The sequence below is a fragment of the Chrysemys picta genome, chromosome 13 (genome assembly GCF_011386835.1).
Source record: "Chrysemys picta bellii isolate R12L10 chromosome 13, ASM1138683v2, whole genome shotgun sequence".
Taxonomy (NCBI): Eukaryota; Metazoa; Chordata; order Testudines; family Emydidae; genus Chrysemys; species Chrysemys picta.
In genome coordinates, this window is record NC_088803.1 from 4,483,880 (window position 1) to 4,496,822 (window position 12,943).

Sequence of the window (12,943 nt, forward strand, 5' to 3'; positions counted from 1 at the left end):
GAACAGCTCAATGATCAGCGCAAACAGGCAATATATCACTCTGGCTCTACATCTGCAACGTGCTGAGCCGGCTAAATCTATTCCCCCTCAACCCACTCCTAATTCCCTGTGGGTGAAATGAACCCTTGTGAAGAGGTCCCAGAACAAGGGCCTGTGCACCGAGTGAGCCCTACATCAGTGTGAAGTGGGATTTTGATATTTCACAGCCCTAGTGCTGCCTTCCTTCCAGGGGCCGACTGCTCCGTTTTTATAGCATTTCCCCTACATTGCTCCTGTCCCTGGCTCGGTGTCCCCCATTCAGCCTCACACAAACATTTCATAGTAAACATAAAGATTTACCGAGATCCATTTTTGGACTTATTCATAAATGATCTGGAGAAAGGGGTAAAAAGTGAAGCGTCAGAGTTTGCAGATTGTACTAAACTGCTCAAGATAGTTAAGACCAAAGCTATCTTCCAGTCATTGGGTACAGAAGCTGATTTAAAGTACAGGTTACAAACCTTAGTTAATATTTCCGCAACTTCACATCTGAGTTCTTTCAGAACTCTTGGGTGAATGCCATCTGGTCCCAGTGACTTGTTACTGTAAAGTTTATCAATTAATTCTAAAATCTCCTCTAGTGACACCTCAATCTGTGACAATTCCTCAGATTTGTCACCTACAAAAGCCAGCTCAGGTTTGGGAATCTCTGTAACATCCTCAGCTGTGAAGACTGAAGCAAAGAATCAAATAAGTTTCTCCACAATGACTTTATCATCTTTAAGCGCTCCTTTTGTATCTCGATCGTCCAGGGGCCCCACTGGTTGTTTAGCAGGCTTCCTGCTTCTGATATACTTAAAAAACGTTTTGTTATTACCTTTGCAGTTTTTGGCTAGCCGTTCTTCAAACTTCTTTTTGGCTTTTCTTATTACATTTTTACACTTAATTTGGCAGTGTTTATGTTCCTTTCTATTTACCTCACTAGGATTTGACTTCCACTTTTTAAAAGATGCCTTTTTATCTCTCACTGTTTCTTTTACATGGTTGCTAAGCCACGGTGCCTCTTTTTTAGTTCTTTTACTGTGTTTTTTTTTAATTTGGGGTATACATTTAAGTTGGGCTTCTATTATAATGTCTTTGAAAAGCATCCATGCAGCTTGCAGGGATTTTACTTTAGTCACTGTACCTTTTAATTTCTGTTTAACAAACCGCCTCATTTTTGCATAGTTCCCCCTTTTTTAAATTAAATGCCACAGTGCTGTTGAGGTGTTCTTCCCACCACACGGATGTTAAATGTTGTTATAGTATAGTCACTATTTTCAACTTGTCCTGTTATAGTTACCTCTTGCAGCAGATCCTGCACTCCACTCAGGACTAAAGAGGATGCTTGAAGTAAAAGAGGTAGTAATTTGAACACACCAGTATTGTTCTTCTTGTTGCCAAAGTGACAAGATTGATTCCCGAGTGGGCTTGCAATTCCAAACTTTACTCTCTCGCCACGCGGCTGGCACTGCGCAGAATCCTGATATTAATCTGACGCTTCAGGTTTCTAGTGGAAAACACACACACACTCCTCCCAGCAATGAGAGGTCACTGAGCGAAATTTAGAGAGAGGAAAATTAGGCATCATTAAAATATAAATACATATACCAGCAAAACTCCGAGTGTTGTGGTTAGGGTTATGCCTAAAGTTAGGGTTAGGGATAGAGGTAAGGTTACAATAAGGGTATCATTAGGGTTAATGTTAGGGATGGGGTAAGGTTAGGGTTAGGGTTAAGGCTGAGAGTAAGGTTCAGTATGGTTAAATATAAGTGGAAAGGCCCGGATTAACTTTAGTGTCTGGGTGAGTGTTATATTAAGTGTGAGATTTAGAGTTATAGAGCCAGGGTTAATGTTGGCCTTTTGGGTTAAATCAGGATTTGCGGGTGTCATAAACATACAGTTAAGGGTTAATTCCTCTTTTATCTGTAAAGGGTAAAGAAGCTCACATAACCTAGCTGACACCTGACCAGAAGGACCAATAAAGGGACAAGATACTTTAAAAATCTGGAAGGGGGAAAAAGTCTTTTGTCTGTGCTGTGTGTGTGCTTTTGCCGGAGACTAGGGTGACCATCTAGATGTCCCAATTTTATAGGGACAGTCCCAATTTTGGGGTCTTTTTCTTCTATAGGCTCCTATTACCCTCCACGCCCTGTCCCGATTTTTCACACTTGCTGTCTGGTCACCCTACCGGAGACAGAGAAAGAAGGAGCCATCCCACTCCTAAAGGGTAGTAAGTATTTTAGAGAAGAAATGGGTAAATTACTTTTATTTTCTTGTTTGTGAGTTCTTTTGCAAATAAGAGAGAGGATAAATTTAGATTCTTTGTGTAACTTTAAAGTTTTGCCAGAGGGAAACCCTCTGTGTTTTGAATCTGATTGTCTGTGAGATTATCTTTCTTACAAAGGTACTCCTTTCACCTTTTTTCTTTAATTAAAATTCTTCTTTTAAGAACTTGATTGATTTTTCATTGTTTTAAGATCCAAGTGGTGGGATCTGTGTTCACCAGGACTAAGTGGTGAGGGGACATTCTCAAGCCTTCCCGGGGAAAGGGGTGTAGGGGTTTGGGGAGGATTATTCTCAAGTCTACCCAGGAAAAGGGGTGTAGGGACTTGGGGGAAAATCATTCTCAAGCCTACCCAGAAAAGGGGGGTTAGGGACTTAGGAGATATTTGGAGAAAGGCAGAGTTCCGAGTGGCTTTCCCTAAATATTTGGTTAACTCGCTTGGTGATGGCAGTGTACTGTTAACCTAAGCTGGTAAAAATAAGCTTAGGGGGTCTTTCATGCAGGTCCCCACATCAGTACCCTAAAGTTCAGAGTGGGGAGGGAACCTTGACAGCGGGGATAGAGGAAGAAATAGCATTTGTAGGGTAAAGGCAAACAATTTGTGTATGGATTAGTGTTCAGGTCCGGATTTGAAAAGAGGTTAAATTTAGAGCAAGGCACACAGGCAGGGTTAGCTTCTTGGTCAGATTTAAAGAAAAACTGGGGAATTTTATCTTCTCTGACAAACAGAGTGTGAGGAACCCTAGGGTATATTATAAAGGATCTTGTCATTTTATCCTGCGTAAGCTTAAGTTTCATATTGTTTGGAAATCCATTAACTTCAGTGGGTTAACCAGTGTTCTCCAGCTGAGGTTGGGAGAGAAGCATGTGTTCTATTGACTCCAAGTGAAGTGTAAGGGGACTACCAGTTCCCTGAGCTCATCAGCTGATTTCCTGGGGCTTTACACTGGGGCAAGTGAGAAGAAAATCAAGCCCTATAATTTCAGGGCAATCTTATAAACACTACAGCAGCAATGCTGGGACGGGGAGGTCTTTTTCTGTTCGCTCACTGGGCACACTGTGTGACTCCTCTATGCCCCTCAAAGTCTCAGAAAGGTGTCCCCTCCCCCTCCAAAAATGTCCCTCCATCCCCCCAGAGCCTATCAATGTTCTCGCCCTCACAGAACTCTCCTCCGCCTCGTGCTCCCAACCCCCGTCCCTACAACACGGTGCATGATTTGCAGGGCGGAGCAGTGTTTATTAAATGCCCCTTTGACCGCAATAACCACAACTCCCCCAACCCTTTCAGTGCCAGAGCCCCTCCTCTGGCGAGCAGAGGATTTCCATGCCCCATGCTGTCCCCATCCGGAGGGGATGTGAAAAAGCCCGGAGACTCTCTCCAACTCTCCTGCAAAGCCTCTGGGTTCACTTTCAGCGATTACTGGATGAGCTGGGTTGGCCAGGCCCCTGGGATGGGACTGGAGTGCATAGGGGAAATACACCCAACTTCAACTACCTGCACTTCATGTTCCCATTGTGCAGGACTCCGTACACACACATGGGACCTGATCCGATGTCGATCCAAGCCACTCAAAAATCCCCTTGGGTTTCAGTGGGATTTGGGTCAGAGCGCTACACACATTGACACGCATCTCCCCTTCTCTCGGAATCCGAGGGGAACAAATGAGATCACCCAGGGAAGGAGTTTGTGTGTGTTATAAACAGCGGGATATGCAAATCAGGGTGACAGTTTCCTGTTTAAATCGGTGCCTCTCTCTGCCCAGGCTGCACCGGAGACACAATCCGCAGTCCCTGGGTCTGTGCAGTGACCAGCCAGTCCCCTGAGAACTTTCCCCTCTGACACCCGGGAAAATGAGGCTTTGGCTCCATGTAGTGTTCCTTGCAGTGGCTTTGGAAGGTATTTTCTCCCCTCATACCCACTGGCGGGGCAGGGGAACAGTTTATTGTTGCTCAGAATATTAATGCGATGTATAATATCTTTCTGTGCCCAGGTGCCCGGTCCCAGGTGCAGCTGGTGGAGTCCGGAGGGGATGTGAAAAAGCCCGGAGACTCTCTCCGCCTCTCCTGCAAAGCCTCCGGGTTCACCTTCAGCAGCTACGGGATGAGCTGGGTCCGTCAGGCTCCTGGGAAGGGGCTGGAGTGGGTCTCACTCATTTACATTGATGGGAGCCAACAATTTTACGCAGACTCAGTGAAAGGCCGATTCACCATCTCCAGAGACAATTCCAACAACCTGCTGTATCTGCAAATGACCGGCCTGAAGCCCGAGGACACCGCCCGGTATTACTGTGCAAGAGACACAGTGAGGGGAAGCCGGTCTGAGCTCAGACAAAAACCTGCCCTCGCTGTCTAAGGTCAAACTCTCCGCTGGGGGCGCTGGAGTTCTACAGCTCGCAGCGGAGAGACAGTGAGTGAGAAAACTCCTGTCCGCAGCTGCCTGTCTGTGACTCTCACACACACAGCTGCAGACACAGACTAACCGCACTGTTAGCAGAGACCAGCCCACAACTTTCCCTTTCCCCCTAACACACTCTATGTCCCTCACTCTGCTCCTCCCCGCCTTCCCTCACCCCCTCCCCCGCACCTCCCAATAGCCCAGGCTGAGAGAACCGACATGAAAACATACCAATGAAAACGTTATTTAACCCCCTCTAACAGCCAGGCGGAGGGTTTCCAAGCTGCCCTACAGATATTGGCACCTCATGCCTATTATAATCCCTCGGGAGCTTTGGAAAATCTCAGCCTGGGCAGACAGGTTTGAATTCCGGACGGATCCTAGGAGCGCTGGACACCCCCTGCCAGGGGCTTTCAGTGTGTGTTCAGGGCTAGATCCACAAAGGGAATTCAGCACCTAACTGCCCCCTTATGTGCCTAAATCAGACATGCCACCGAGATCCTCAAAGCCTGCACCCTGTAGGCACCGAAATCCCCTAGGTGTCTAGTTGGTGATATGTACTGGGGGGCAGAGAGAGGAAGAAATCGATTCACTCTACAGGCCAGTGATCAGGACACTCTCTGGGATTCAGGATACTCAAGTCCCCGCTTTAATGAGTCTTTAATTACTTATAGGAAGTGTAACAGCCTTGCAATGCCCATGTCCCCTCTTCAGCGTAGCCCTTAATGCATCAGTTTTTAGCACCCTGTCACTGAAAAGTCCACCTTAAATTCACTGAAACATACAGCGAGGGAAAAGAACTAGAGAGAGCAGCACGCGAGGAGAGAAATAAAGCTGAGCTTGCTATTGTCGCTTGCAGTGATCATTCCAGACAGAAGTAGGGAACCGACAGTGACACCCTTATATTGACTGGTACATTACACTGTGAATAACCCTTCTGCTGGAAGCAAATATTAGCAGGTGTTTAGGTATTTCTCTATGATTCAGTAACATGCTACAAATCTTCTCCAGGCCTTATATAGCCCATGGTGCTACTCAGAGACCTAGTGAACTACCATCTCCCTTTAGGACTCTTGAGGATCCCAACCCCAGCTCTCAGATTTTACAAACCAATCTCTGCAAAGGGTCGCCCACCCCTAAAGGAAACTGAGCCTGGCATCGGAGCACACTGCCTCTCACCTGGGAGATAACACTCACTGCCTGACTGAGCAACATCCCGCACCATGGCGCCTCTGGGGCTACGACTGTCACAACAGAGGGGATCCTGACCCCCACATTCCCCACTAATTATAAGGTGTTGGTAGAATAATCATAAATAATCATTGTGTCTTCTAGTCCAGCATTGCTAGAGTTTAATGTATTTTCTCCCATTTTAAAAGAAGAAGAAAGAAGGAACAAGAAGAAACAAAAAGAAGGAAGAAGGAAGTTTTCAAACAGTAGTAATAATAGCAACACCTAGCTATTCTATAGCGGTTTTCATTCATAAATCACAAAGCACTGACAAAGGAGAGTCAAAATAAGGATTCTCCTTTTTATAGCCATGCGGATTGCGGCAAAGGGAGTGTAAATTTCTTGCCCAAGGTCACCCATCAACCTAGTAATAGAGCCAGGAATAAACCCCGGATTCTCAAGTACCAGGCTAATGTCCTCCCCCCCACGAGATCCCACTGCTCCGAGGATCTCAGAAGAGCAGAGGGACAAGCAAAGGGACACGAAAACAGAACTAAGTGGAAGGTGAACGGTCAGTAAGGAATTTTCTCTCTAAAAAGCAACTTGCACAACTGTAAAGACCACTGCAGAAACTCTCCTGTGAGTGCAGTTCTTACTCCTCTTTTTACCCAGATAACCCACTACACCCACCTCCGGGAGGCTGAGTTTGTTGAGGGCTCAGGTCCAAGATGTGTCTTATAAAGAGGAGAAGATGCAAATTCAGTGCCTCGGCGCACTATAGAAACCCTGTGATCTCCGGGACCCGCCGGGTGAGAAGGGAGAAGGGGCAAGTCCGGGTGTCTGTGCAGTTCCCACCAGAAACCCTCCAGCATCAGCAACATGAGACTGTGGCTGAACCTCGCTTTCTTTCTAGGGGCCCTTCGAGGTAATTTTATCCCCTTCCCCGCTACATGGACTGGAGACACCAGGGGATGCTGCACATTCCTACCCTGACCCAAAGCGCAGTGACATCACTGGGAACCTGTTTGCTGCTTCTAACGGGCTCTGAGCCAGGCCAGGGGTGAATGTGATTCTCCTTCTGTCTTTCCAGGTGTCCGGTCACAGGTCCAGCTGGTGGAGTCCGGAGGGGGGATTCAAACCCCTGGGGGATCTCTCCGCCTCTCCTGCAAAGCCTCCGGATTCACCTTCAGCAGCTCCTGGATGGACTGGGTCCATCAGGCGCCGGGGAAAGGACTGGAGTGGGTCGCACAGATACGCAATCCTGCTCATAGTTCAGCAGCATATTACAGTGATTCTGTTAAAGGGCGATTCACCATCTCCAGAGACGAGTCCAGCAGCTCGGTGTATCTACAAATGAACAGCCTGAGAGCCGAAGACACCGCCCGGTATTACTGTGTGAGAGACACAGTGATCAGAAACCTCCTGCGGTTAGCACAGAAACCTCCAGCGTGAATCCCCCTCCCTCTCGGTGCCCACACTCACTGCCAGAAAAGAGCAGTTCAGACCGAGAAGCAACACAGAGCGTGAAGTCTTCAGTCCTTTATCCGGCTTCACTCCTCTGAACATTCACTTTGATGATGAAGAAAGACCCACGGTTCCCACAGAACCAAGACCGCCTTATACATTTTCTAGTCATGAGGAAATAGATTCCTTCTCTGAAGTCCGAGGGACTACGAGCGAGCACACCAAGTAACTGAGTTTTAAAGCTTTATTGGTAAAATAATAAAATAACAGTGGAGAGCGCTGGGGGTTCTCGAGGTCACTCAGAGGAAGGAAGAAAGTGTTAGTGCCCCAAGCCCTAACCCACTTTCATACTCACACCTGCACTACCGGAGGCTGGCGCGTTTCATGAGAAGAGGAAGGGGAGGAGTGGACGGGAGTTCTTGTCCCACGCACCGTTGTCCAGGATTCCTGTTGATCTCTGCCTTGCTTCAGCTCTCGGGAGGGTTTTAAACCTTAGGATCTTCTGGGGGCATTTTGTTCAGGGACCTCTGCCCTCCGTGCTCTTTGTACCAGTCCAAACTGGCCTTTCGTGGCTTCTTCAGCTTTCCCAAAACACACCGGCTTCAGGGATGCTACAATGCTTGTTTACCCCCTTGCTGGCCTTCACTGTCTGGCTAGGTTTTGCAGCCCTTTCTCACGGCTGGTGGGGATGGAGCCAGGCCCTTGGCAGGCAGCCCAGTGTCAGTTATGTGCTGTGGCCTTGCGCTGGAGCCTGCGGCTTGGAGCCTTGAGTTAACCCCTTCTCTGCTCTCTCCCTCCTTCTTCGGCCTTTTGCAAGTGCAAAGGTATCTTTCACTCCACACTCACACCTGTAACCCCTCCCAAAATACTTTGCAATGCCTACAATAGCGTTAGCAACATACAATGCTGATCTGCCTCCCCAGGAGACCCCTCAGGGAGGGGGCCATTGGGGTGTGACAGGTCAATACAGATTCGAGCTAATTAGGAGAAACCCACTGAAAATATATGGAAACGAGCTGTTAGTGCAAACGGGGGAAGATCTCAGGCGTCTTAGGAGAGGCAGGAAGGTTGCAAGAGGGAACAGATGTAGGTGCCTCATTCGAGGGGACTCTCCCCTCCCAGGGTCTTGTCACGGCGTGTATCACTGTGGGTTCCACTTGGTGCAGCAATGCGTGGTGGTGTCCGCAGTGGTCAGGGAGAGGAGTTCGTGCTCCCGGAGAAGTGGATGCGCCCTACCCATTGCAGCCCTCGGCCGGGGAGTTCGCGCACCCAGTTCCACCAGGTGCCGGTAGCGATGGAGTCCCCCGACACGGTACAAGTCACTGTGAGAGACTCTCCGGGCTTCACCACTCCCGGGGCAGACGGGACCAGCTGGATCTGTGAGCGGACACCTTGGCGAAGGAGAGAAAAGGAGAAGTGACGCTCCACGCTGCACTGCGGGCAGGGAGGAGAGCGGGGGCTGCGTGTCCCCAAGATACTCACAGAAGGGAGCCGCCAAGAGGCAGAAAAGAAACCCCAGCAGCAGCAACGCCATTTCTGCGAGGTGTGGGAGGAAGAGGATACCCCGCAGCAGGAAGAAATGGGCCAGTGCGGCGCGGTGCCTGAGGCTTGCAGGATCCGGGGTTGGTGTTTTAGCAGGGCAGGGATTTGCATGTGGGTTTCGCCCAGTGGGGTGGGAGGTGAATGGGCAGGGCAGGGTGGGCTGTGACTTGACCGGAATCCCCTCGTTGCACAGGCCTGCATCTTACACGGGGTGAGAGACAGAATTCCTGTATTTGTGGGGCTTGGGGCCATCTCACTAAGTGACACCGAACACTTTTACATATAGTCAATACACTGCCATGGAGCTTAAAACCCTTTAGCTCTCCCTCCTACTCGGCTGACCCCTCAGTCTGAGCGCCCGGACCTGTGCGAACCCCTGCTGGGGTCTGTGGGTTGCTGCCCCAGCTGAGCCCGCGTGGAATAAGATCGGTTTCTTCTTGGCATAGGTGCGATTGTTTGGGTGTTGTGGCCTCCTGCTGGGTGGAACGTGTGTGACTGTATCTCTGTGTATCCCTGCAGCCTGTTATTGGAAGGATGAAGAGCAACTGAGCGTGTAAACGTTGTGTGTTTGTGACTGAGTGTGCTCTTGACTTGAGAAAATAGGACCTTGTCACTATGCATGTGTGTGTGTTGCTTGTGCATCAGTATCCAAGTAGATGTTATAATAATAAAACCTTGCTCTTAAAAATTTCTTTTCAGAAGAACTCAAAGCTCTTTTACAAAGGAATTAAGGAGAATTACCTCCTTTTTAGTGATGAGGAAACTGTGACACGGGGCAGGGAAACTGAGGCACGGGGTGATGACGGGCACAGTCACCCAGCAACAGAAGTCGGGAATTCGGAACTCTGAATTTTAATCCAGGAGGTGGGGCACCTGCCTCCTTGTAGGAATTTGTCACAGCGCGTGGGTGCAAATCCATGTGTGTGTCCCTGCTGCTCTCTGTTGGATTGAATGAGTCGCGCCCGAGAAGAAATTCTGGGGGGTGTTTGTGCGGCTTCCTGATAGGTAGAGAAAAGACCAACTTGTTCATGTGGGTGGGTGTCCCTGGTGCTCGCCCGTATTGGAGGGAAGGAATCGGGATCAGCTTTGGTGTGTTTCTGTCATTGCTACCTCAGGAGTAATAAGACCATGTGTGTGTGTGTGTGTGTGTGTGTGTGTGTGTGTGTGTGTGTGTGTATTTGCTATTCTCACTGGGAGTCCGTGACTTCTGCTCACTCACTTGCTTTCTCTGGGTCTATGTGTCTCTGCTGCCGCCTGCTGGAGGGGATGAGAAATCTCCAGGGTGGGTGTGTAGATACAGGTGTGTTACTCGTCATTACTGCTCTCAACGAAATGGAATAAGATCTGATCAGTGTGTGTTGTGTTGCAGGGGACTTGATACATGAGGGAGTTTCCTTGCGTCCCCTCCTGAAAACCCCTCCTGTCAGTGAGTCCCTCTCCCTCAGCTCCTAACGTCCAGTGCTAAAGGACGGTTTGCAAACCGGTTTCCCTTCTAGCTGCAGTACTTGATTTGGTCTGGCTCACTGCCTGGGTCTGGAGCAGTAACACTTGGCACTTTCTGCAGCTGTCATGTCACTCAGCTGTACACAGAGCCCATCCTCAGAGGCATTCCCAGAGATGCTGAGTCCAGTCCTACTTTGGAAGGATAAGCAGTAGGAATGTAGGGACGGGTCTCCAGCCCCAGTTTCCAGTCTCTTTCTGGGGACTGGCGGATCCAGTCCCAGAATTATCCCCACCCACAAGATAATCACCGCAGACTTTGTTTGCCAGAAGCTGGTCATGAGTGACAGGGGATGGGTCCCTTGATGATTATCTGTTCTGTTCACTGGCCACTGTCTGAAGACAGGCTACTGGGCTAGATGGACCTTTGGTCTGACCCAATAAGGCCGTTCTTATGTTCTTATGAACAAGTCAGTCTGAGGGTCTCCCCGGTGTCACCAGCTCCCAGTCAGAATGGACCAGCTGGATTTGTGATTGGTGATATTTAAGGGCGAGGGGACAAAGAATTCAGTAGGTGATATCACCCCGCTGGGTGTGAAGGGCTCGGAATTTTCATCCAACTGCCTTTGAAATCTTCTGCTGAAATCCGTACAGGAGCTGAAAATGCTTCACAGGATGGAGCAGCCGAGAGGGACAAGAGAAGCCTGGTTTCATGAGGGGAGCTGGCGACGGAGGGGAATGTCTGAGGTGGAAAGGCCAGTTCTGTGTCCAGGGAGAGAGCGAGGCTCCGAGAATCAGGGTTTGTATTTAAAGAGGAATCCCCGGGGCAGGGATTTGCCTGTGGGTTTCACACACGGGGGATGGGCGATAAAAGGGGGCTCAGGAACTCTGTCTAGATAACTATCCCCCCCCCCTCACACACACACACTGGGAGTCTCTCCTTACAAAAGCACAAAGGAGAGACACAAGATTTGGTTTTGCCTGAGAAACGTTCCCACTCCCAAAAAACTAGCATGGGCTAAGAATGATTCCCCAGCAGATGGAGCAGCGATGGGTGCACGTAACGTATGGCTGCTTTGGGGAAAGGCTTGGGTCTGATTCAGGTCATACACCCCATCTCGTTCTTCTCCGGTGTTTTCTGTTTGTTCTTCTCTTCCCATTGTGAATTGTTTTAACGTTGGCAAATGAGTCAGAACCTTTGTCCCACATCCCTGTATACAAAATTCTAATTTTATGGGCTAAATATTTCCAGAAGTGGTGTTTGAGGCTTTCTTTCTTTCTTTCTTTCTTTCTTTCTTTCTTTCTTTCTTTCTTTCTTTCTTTCTAAATGCCCTAAAATATCTGTTCAGAGACCACATGCCTTTTTTGTACGGATTCCTGCTTTGCTCTGTGTCACTGTGACTGCGTCCACACAACCAATCCCATTCCGTCAACCTAAAGGGCTCTTAAAATTGACTTCTGTACTCCTCCCCGATGAGGGGAGTAGCGCTAAAATAGACCTCGCTGGGTCGAATTTGGGATAGTGTGGATGCAAATTGATGGTATTGGCCTTGGGGAGCTATCCCAGAGTGCTCCAGTGTGACCACTCTGGACAGCACTTTGAACTCCAGTGCACTAGCCAGGTACACAGGAAAAGCCCTGGGAACTTTTGAATTTCATTTCCTGTTTGGTCAGCATGGCAAACTCAGCAGCACTCAGCAGCACAGGTGACCATGCCATCCCCCCAGAATCGTAGAGCGTAGAAACGTTCTACGCTCCCCCGATCATCTCCATCCCTGAAGTTATCGCAGATTAGAAGGCGAAAAAAACCGCACTTATGATGACATGTCTTCCCAGCTCATGCAGTCCTTCTGCACTGATAGGGCACAGCTTAATGCATGGAGGCATTCAGTGGCAGAGGCCAGGAAAGAATTAAGTGAGTGCGAAGAGTGGGGGCAGGACACAATGCTGAGGCTAATGCGGGAGCAAACGGACATGATGAAGTGTCTGTTGGAGCTGCAGGAAAGCCAACAAGAGCACAGACCCCTTCTGCATCCACTGTATAACCGCCTCCCCTTCTCCCCATGTTCCATAGCCTCCTCACCCAGACGCCCAAGAACCCGGGGTGGGGGAGGCTCCGGGCACCCATCCACTCCACTCCAGAGGATGGCCCAAGCAACAGAAGGCTGTCATTCAAACAATTTGATTTTTAGTGTGGCTACAATAAGCAATGTGGCCTTGTCCTTCCCGCCTCCCTCACCCCACCCAGGCTACCTTGTCTGTTATGTCTTTTTTTTTTTAATTAATAAAGAAAGAATGCATGGTTTCAAAACAATAGTTACTTAATTTCGAAGGGGGGACTGTCGTTGGCTTAGAGAGAATTAAAATCAACAAAGAGGGCGGGTTTGCATCAAGAAGAAAAACACACAACTGTCACACCGAAGCCTGGCCAGTCATGAAACTAGTTTTCAAAGCCTCTCTGATGCGCAGCACGCCTTGCTGTGCTCTTCTAATTGCCCTGGTGTCTGGCTGCTCAAAATCAGACACCAGGCGATTTGCCTCAACCTCCCACCCCTCCATAAACGTCTCCCCCTTACCAGTGGCGTAGCCAGCTCCTAAGAGGAGGGGGAACAAACATAAAAAAGGCA

At 49.0% G+C, this 12,943-nt stretch overlaps 1 long non-coding RNA gene and 1 gene segment (V, D, J or C); one reads left to right on the plus strand and one right to left on the minus strand.

The window, feature by feature from the left end:
- LOC122173242 (Ig mu chain C region secreted form-like) overlaps window positions 1–12,943 on the plus strand; it is a 1,717,225-nt gene that overhangs the window by 1,089,962 nt on the left and 614,320 nt on the right.
- Window positions 5,327–8,930, minus strand: LOC135975411 (uncharacterized). 2 transcript variants are annotated; one of them, XR_010592431.1, is made up of 3 exons: window positions 8,817–8,930; window positions 7,690–8,725; window positions 5,327–7,261 (listed from the first exon to the last, which is right to left on the minus strand). It is a non-coding gene; the product is annotated as an uncharacterized LOC135975411 (long non-coding RNA). The 2 variants fall into 2 exon arrangements; XR_010592430.1 differs by having other exon boundaries at window positions 5,327–8,725.